Consider the following 8,926-nt stretch of genomic DNA (forward strand, 5'->3'; position numbering starts at 1 on the left):
TTTCAGGGATCTGTATTTCTTCTGAAGTCTCACTGTGAAATTACTCATAACACATAAACTAACATGCTCCAACAGTTATAAAACAGTTCTTTTTATGGTCTCCTGAACATGCTTAGTTTGTCAACAATCTGATTCATCAAGGTTGCTGCTTCTCCCACTCAAATAACACACAGTATAATTGAAATAATCAGGATGCAAATGCCTTGTGGCTCCAGGCCTACTCTGTTTATAAGCTTGGCCCTTCTGTAGAGAACTAGACCTATGCCACTGTTCATGTGACAGGTTTCCTATAGCATCTTTGGAAGGTACATATTCCTTTATCTCACCTGAGGTGGGATGGGTGCATTACTGTACAATATGGACAAAGCAGTAAAGCTGTAGTATTTCATAACACAGGGCTGAAGTATCTCCATTTTATTTTCAACTTCATAGTCAGGCACTGTTTAACTGTCAAATAAAACTATAATTGTCTTTTAATAAGACATCTTACTACGGAATCTTTTATAGGAAGTGCAAAAATGATGAAACAGGGTAGCAGTTTGCCCAGAGAACTACTAGCAATTTTCAGTAAGAGGTGAAATAATCCTCCATGAGGTTTGATGAAAGTAACATGGACCCCTGCTTTATTCCAGGGGAAATAAATGACCTTTTAAAGGTCCCAGCCTTGTTTTCCTGTGACTTTCTGACTTGCAGCAATGGAAAAGTTTAATTTGCAATAATTTATTTATCCTGCATTTTTACACAGAAGAATTGAAGTGGTGCAGCAGGGACCGGCTGGGGTTTGCTGAGTCCTCATGGAGCCAGCAGGTGTCATCAGAACCTTTAGTTCTCAGATGGGAAGAAGGATAATTTTGCGTGTTTGGACAGCTGTCCTTCTCTGTGCCTTATTAAGTTTGTGTCATGAGATAGGATTTAAGCAGGCAGGATACACAAACTTAAAAAAATGGCACTGGAAGATATATCTGTTTTCTTGGGAAGTCATGTCAAAGTTTCTCCAGTAGATGTAAAAGGCAAGTGCATTTTTATTTTAAATTCCTGGAAAAAATTCAACTTGAAAAGCAGGAGTTAAAACGTGTCTAAGAGGTTAGTATATCTAAGGGGGAAACCCCTTTATTATTACACCTTCATAATGGCGGAAAATTTTACAATCAGTGACTTCTGATGACCTGAACTTGAAATATGATCTATTTTCCCACAATTTCTTATCCAAATTCTATGTTTACATGCACTGTACATTTGTCTCCTTACTGCTGTGATAATCAAGTTGTGTTCCTGAGACTTGCAGTCTGGCTGTCTGGCCTGAAGCAATTACCTGATGTAATGAAGAAATGTCTGCACTTTGGCCTCTGTAACAGACAAGCAAAAAGTGCCTTTGGGCACTTAGGAAATGTGCTGAGGGTTACTAAGTACCAAATGGGTGCAAGTTAGTGCTACCCACATTGCCCACCGAGAGGCTGCCCAAGAGCTCTGCATTGTGGGGTTGGGTACTTGTGTTTCTTTGGAGTTCTGCCATTTGAACAGAGGTATCCATACAGGTCTGGCACTGAGCGTGCGCTTCCTGTGCGAGGCTGCATGTGGTGGGTATTCAAAAGCCACTTTTTTTCCTCAAGAAAGTGTGTTATCTACTGGCTGCGCTTACATGGAGTATTGAAGCAGGCATTAGTTTTCATATAGGACTTGGTGTCTTTGTTTAAACTGCTTCAGCACTTTACGCTACTTGTTCTCCCATGAGATGAGTCAGTGTCTGTGTGTTTCTACCCATTTCTTGTTACCAGGCCCTTCTTGCGGTTTTCAAAGACAATATCTGTGTTTACCTGAAAGCAGTAAAACTAAAGTGGAGAAGCAAGTGCAGATAAACAAATCTTTAAGATGGCATTCGTGTTGTCTTCAAATAACATATGAAGCTGTTATATGGCAACAACACAGTCCTTGTGAATTCGAGTTCAAAGGATAATAAATGGCATCCATAACGATCAGTCTCAAATGTAAGGCCAGAGACATTGACATACTTGTGTCTGTAACTCGATTGTATATATAATATTAATTTTCAAGAAAAAGACATATTATACCAAAAACCCACTATAAGTTGAAAATTTGTAGCCAATATTTCCATTGGTTCTTTCCCATAAAGAAAATTATTTAGACAGTGAAACAGTTAAGTGGACAGCAACAGTTAAGTGGACAGCAACCCCTGTCTGTGAGCTGTGTAGGGACTCAAATATGGCTTGCTTTATGTTTCATAAGAATATTGCATTTAATATGTGGGCAGTGCCAGATGTGAGGTGTGAATTTTTCATTTCCTTGATTTAGGTGCTAATACCACTCAGCAACCTTACACATCTTTGAAATAAGACTTCTTAAGGATGCACTTGCATTGCTAGTGAGAATATAATTTATATTAGGAAAATTACTTGGGAAAAAGGGCAAATGCATGAACCTCTTTCATTCCTGATGGAAACCAGGTGCTAAGTTTATAGCTCTTTTGAGAGGTTTCCTTTAGACAACTACAGGACTTGGTTGCTTTTCTCAGTTCCTGATTTTTCTGGTTAAAGTGCCATCCAACTTTGCAACTTGGAGTCACTGAATTTTCAGCTTGAATTTTTTGAGAAAATTTAGGTTGCATTTTCTCTATCTCATTCTCTCTCTTACCTTCTCTCAAATCCATTTTATATATTTTGAAAGTAGTCTGGTTTTGCATCTGTTGGGACAAAATGATAAAGGTCTGAAGCATGCCAAATTCATGAAGCTGAATGATCTGATCCAGGACAGATACTTTTACAGCCTGCACTGTGGGATGTGGTGATGAGATTGTCTTTGCTAGACATCATGTAATGCACACCAGAGAAGCTATGGAAACCAGGTTTCACTGAATCTGTAGGCCAGATAACTATTCATATATACAAAAAAAGAGCAATATTTATCTTTTTGCTTCCAAGTTAGGCCCATCAACATGTGGAAGGTAAATGAAACCTTAATATTAACTTCCTGCATAACAAAGAGTAGTGAGGTATGTTCATGACGAGCAGTTTTTATATAAGTATCCATTCCTGTAGGGTGGTAGGACAGCTGGAAGAAGAGAAGGATGCCAGTCAAGGCTGCAGAAAGCTGAGACTTTACTGAACAGAGCTCAGAAAAAGTAACCTTGGAGGCACTCAAAACCTGGCCCAAGACTCCATCAATCCATGAAATGTAATTGGCTATTTGAGGTCTGTTCCTTGGCTGCCAACAGCATTTTCCCATGTGGGAAATGCAGTCTCTTTGGACCCTGGATCACTTGGAGTGGAAAACTGTGTTCCCAGAGGATATGTACCATGGGTCAGCTCAAAGCACCTTTACTGTGAGAGCCCCTGTGGAGATTCAGCTGGAGGTTAGTCTTGCTTTTCTGCGCTACAGCCATAAGCACAATATCAGTACTTTTCTCTGTGCCTTTTCTTGGAAAGATTCCCAGCCTCCTACAGTCAGGATTTTGTGCCAAACTGAAGTATTTAAAAGCCTATAATACACTGTGTTATATATTACTTTAAGGAGAGTGGTGTCTCCAGTGTGGGAGCAGTCTTACTTCAGACACTTCCTGGGGCTGTGGCCAGATCAGAATAAGTGACTGAACACATCCAAGACATCCTTCTTACCTCCCAGAAGGCCTGATCTACCATCTTCATTTGTTCCTTCTCAGTCATTTTTGATTGAAAGCACCTATTTTGCTCCCTGTATAATGAAACAATTTTTGGATCCCACTGAAGTCACTCTATAGTAAATGATAGTAACCTTGGCCAGCATGTGATTATAGAATGAATGTGAGATTTCTGCATCATATAATTTGCTTTTGATGGAGGTATTCATTTTTCTTTTTGGCATTGTAATGAGCATGGAAGCATTTGCATTGACAGGAGGTTGAAATTAAAAGCCACCACCCATTCTTCTTCAGTGAGCAGTGGTGTCTTCAAGTTCCAGTCACTGTCCTCCTAAAGGACAGCCAGTTCCTGTGGTCAGACTTCTTGTCAGGCAACATTTCTGTTTAGTAGAAGATAAGCGTGGGGTGAATATGATATTTCAACTACATTTTATTGAGCTAGTAGCTATATTTAGCAAGACTTTGCTCTCTCTGACCAACAGGCAAACAAGTGCTCTTGCGAACGCACAGTGCAGTAATAGCACAGAATTGAGGACTCTATATCAAGAGACTGCTTGAGAAAAGACTTTAGCCTTTAACATCATGGTTCATACACTTGCCACTCAAACCCATATCTTCAGCTTGATCATAGTTATCTTATAGTTTAGGCACCAAGTATCCGTAATATGCATTGGAAGATCTAACTTCAGACACAAAGATGTTCCTGTTCTATAGGAAGAACACAGTCATTGGACCTATTTTGATACTTGTGGAGGGTCAGACCCACTGATAATCCACCTTGCCTGTACTCCATATAGGTTGGACTGGCAAACACCATTGCTTTTAACATGCTCCAGATATCGGGTTTCAGCTCCTTCTTAGACTTGTATATGCATAAGGTGGATCAGGTGTGGCAATGTGCTCAGATGCTCAGCCTACTGCTATTGTGTACCAAATCAAATTGCTCATCCCAGGTGATGTATAACACAATGGGCACAGAAGATCAGGCATGCTAAAGAGAACACGAAATATAGAGAACTGATGTTTTTCATCTGAAGAAAGAAACCTGTAAGATACAGACCATTGTAACAATGAAGAGAGGAAAACAAGCAGTCTTTTCAGCGTTGATGTGTTTTACTGTTATATCAGTAAAATTTAACTTACATAAGGATGTTTGCATGAAGAAATGATGCAGTGGAACAGTGATGGGAAAGTGTTACTACCTTAAATCCTTGTGCGGACTTTCATTCCAGCATGAGTGACTTCTTGGTTGAGCTCTAACTCTTAAACTCTTCAACAGGTGACAAAAAAGGATTTCTTATGCAAGAACAATAGAACTATATTATTTTAAACCAATCCTTTAGATCATAGCAGAACCTTGTTTTTTTCTGCATATAGTGTAATGGAAGGTGGAATTATTCAGCACATCACTGAATATAATTTTTGGAATTGATAAAGCTGTTTCTGCCTTTTGACCAAAATTCAACATGTGAAGCCTTGCAAAACTCACAGCTTCCACTGTGAGTCATGCTAACTAGCATGACAAGAATAGGTCTTTTGCCCTTCTGTGGCTGTGTGACTTCCATACTTAGCTGACTTAGAGCTGCTCTTACTCTAGGCATACCCAGACATGCCACAGTGTGATAGGTTTTGAGTTCTCACTGAGAGCTGAGCCAGTGAGAGATTCCCTATAGGAGCAATTGAATCAGCACAGCTGTGCCCATAACAGCTCATGCTGCTCAGGGGAAGTGGCACAGTCTCTGTATAGCAGTTGTATAATGACATAACTGTGTTACTTCACTAAGCAGGCTGAGGATTAACTGTCCTTGCTCAGGTAAGGACCGTTTTAGTAATTAATTATGCACATGCTGCAGTTTATGTTGGTAACAGTATGTCTAGTTCAAGTAGATATGATAGATGCAAGTGTTGAGGAGAGTCCACAGCATGATACTGAAAGCCTGCAAGCAAACGAGCTCTAACAGATGAGGTTGCAAAAACAGAAGCTGAAGCCAGGCTGGAAGTTTGATCATAAGCATGCATGAAATGCAAATGCCTCATCTCTTTTTCAGTTCTGCTGAAAAGAAAAATGAGCTGTGTAATGGAGTCTTTGCCCAGAGTTTTATCTCCTAGTTTAACATCAAGCGATAGGGAGTGAGAGTGGAAGAAGTATGCAAAGTCAGCATGCTCACTGCAATGCAAACATGAGCGTTATCTTAAATTTGCCCTGAGAGAGTGGAAAACAAAGGTATAAGCTAGCAAAGCATTTTCTCATAGAATCTCCTCTGTTCACTGAAAGTGTCTTGTCCACAATCTCCTTTAGAGTAATTTGGTTTAATTATACTAGCAGGGGTTAACACTTCTGTGTCCCCAAACCATACCACAAAGATGAGTCAGTGTGTGCAAGTGTATCTATGTGTGAATGCGTCTGTAGGACAGAAATACAATGAATCTGAGCTAAGTGCCAGGACATTAAGTGAACTGATGCAGAGCTGGAAGGACCTGGGCTGTGCACCTTTGCCCATTAGCCAAGGTTTGCTCAGGAATGGTGGCAAATTGCAGTCACCCTGAGAGCAGATTTCGGGAAGGAATCTGAGAAGACAGCATGCCTTGGTGGAATACAGCCCACTTAGGGAGCCCTGCTGGCATGTCAAGCAGCACCAGCACTGCTCAATGGTGTGGGGAAACAGACAGGAGGGAGCAGAGTCCTAAAATCCCTTCTGCAGTCTCAACAGTGATGCATTTGAGCTAAGGAGAAATGTATGTTATTAAGTCCTGTTATCACAGTCTCCCAGTAATCTCAAAAATGTTATGATTTCGTGCTACCTTGATGTATGGTTTTGTGCATGGGGTGTGAGACTCACCTCCTCTTGAAGCACTTCAAGAGCTGTGAAAATAGACGCTGTGTGGGTCAATGTCACCTCTATTGGTTACAAAATTATATACATGGTAGGCAGAGCGGAGCTGAAAGAAAATGTGCTGGCTGTCTTCAAGTGTCTGTGGTTATATCAGCTGTCATATTCTAAAAATTGTGTGTTTTGCTCATATCAGGTTAAAGGGGACATTTGGAAATTGGTATATTTTTTGCAGGGGAGATCTTGCCTACCAATATGGCAGCAAACCCACTTATACTCCTGACTTCAGACTTCCAGCTTCATGGAAGTCTCTTCTTTTCCCTGCTGTCCCCGTCTGTGCTACCCGGAGAAGGACAGCACACTCAGGGACACCAAGTGGATGACAATGGAACTTTTGCATCACGGTCAGTGGCTCACCACTTGGCAGTGAGGCTGAGAGCTGCAACCCCATGCATGACTCCTTCCACCCGAACTCTCGTTATATTCAGCCCTCACTGTAGGAATATCCCTGTTTTCTCAGCCCAAGTGGCCTCACGTGTGGCCAGGCTCAGTCCCAGCACTGCCAGTCCTGGTGGCCGTCAGCAGAAGCAGAGTGGGCTGACCTCCTGTGCTAACCATGGAGGCTGAGCTTTTCTGCAGCCACAGCTTAGACACACCCTTTCGTTCTTGAACCTTGCTTTTATATTTTACTGAAGTCTGGAATCATTAGAAAGTTTTTCTTCTGTGACCAAAGGATGCCACCTTGACAAAGAAAAATGCATACAAGATCTGCCTGTTTGGGAAGACTGCTCAGTCAGCCAGGTTTCCCTGACTGGTGCCAGTGGGCTACATGGGATGGCATCACTCCCACTGCCCAGCATGCTGAGCTCATTTCCACTGTAAAGCATGTCCAAAAATGTGTTGTTTCCTCACTACTATATGAGGAACTCAGGATATATTTTGAGAATATTGAGAAATAAATCCCTTAGGTATGTATTGTTAAAGCTTTCGTTAAAGTTTTGGATGCTATACAAGTATTAAGTCACACTAGACTTTTACCTGTGGTGAGACGTTACATTAGTTAAACAGTTATTTCCCGTGCTTTGAGGCCAGCTATTTCAACACATCAGGTAATCTGATAATCTCTCAGCTGCACCATTTAACAGGCAAAAAGCTTCTCTGTGTAAAAAACCATAGCAAACCCAGGGATATAAAATAATGGATAGAACTAGATCAAGCTGTAATACAAGTGCTTCAGATTATACTTAGATTGGCTGGAGAGTGATCACGTATACAACCAGATTCTCATGCTGGTCTCCTGCAACGAATAACCCACACACAACATTCACACCTGGCCTGCAACAAGTTGTCCTTAAAAATGCTGGCTGTTGTCGGTGTCCCAGCACCAACACCACCGTATGTTTCAGTGGCAATTCTGGTCAGAGGCTGGGCACTCTGACACACATGAATGAGCACACAGTGGTTTTGCCACAGCAACTGTCACAGGACAAACAGTCATTTACAGCTGGGAAGATTTGTTTTAAAATAGACTTTCCATGTAACCATGAAGAAAGCAACCTACAAGTGTTTTTAGCTGTGATTTTATCTCCTCTCAGTGAGCTGCTGTCCTTTGTCAGTGAGTAGAGGCATGCTGATGCCTTCTACTAATCAGTAGCTGACTGGCTCAGCTAGTGAAGATAAGACAGAATAAATAATGATGAAATCTTATTTCTTATAGCTGTGGGGTGGTGGTGTGTGTAAAAAAGTGCTTTTGATCAAGTTGCTAAACATCTAGTGACTGAATAACAGAGTATCAGTATATCAGATAAGATAAGGAGGCACAGAAAAGGAATCATACTGATGCCCATTGTACTGCCTTTTTCAGTTTCTGGACTAACAAAGTGGTGTGAAATTCTGTCCATGGGAACAGAGCAGAAGGGAGCCTGTTAGCCCCAAAGTAGGCACCCGGATGGTCCCTGGGCTGTGGATCACAGCCTCCTGCCTGAGGGTGTCTCTTTGCGCTCACAGTCTCCAGATCTTGCCCCTCCTGGATGTGGCTGGCCCTGTGCCAGCCTTCCTCATGGTCTTGCTGCCCAGCTGTGGGGAAGAGCTGAATGCCCTGTGGTCCAACACACACCAGCAGGCTTGACAAGAGGGCATCGAGGTCTTTGGAGGAGGATGGGGATCTGAGTGCCACTTAGGGCTGCCTCCTTGCCTCTAATTCCTCTTCTTCCCATTGCACCAACTTTTGCCTTTTCTCCCACATTGGTCCACAAGGTTTTAGCCACTTGGTAGCTGGCAGAGCTCACTGATTGACTACAAAAGGGTGTTTTGAGGGGGTTGTTTTCTTTCCAACACATCAGTTCTTCATGTGCCCCCATCAACCAGGCACTGGGAGAAGGGACCACTGGTATCACCCTGTCAAGATGATCTTGTGCTAAAAAACTGCTTTTGGAGTATACCCATGATATATTTCTGCTCCAAA

The sequence above is a fragment of the Manacus vitellinus genome, unplaced genomic scaffold (genome assembly GCF_001715985.3).
Source record: "Manacus vitellinus isolate BGI_N305 unplaced genomic scaffold, ASM171598v3 scaffold_6_pilon, whole genome shotgun sequence".
Classification (NCBI taxonomy): domain Eukaryota; kingdom Metazoa; phylum Chordata; class Aves; order Passeriformes; family Pipridae; genus Manacus; species Manacus vitellinus.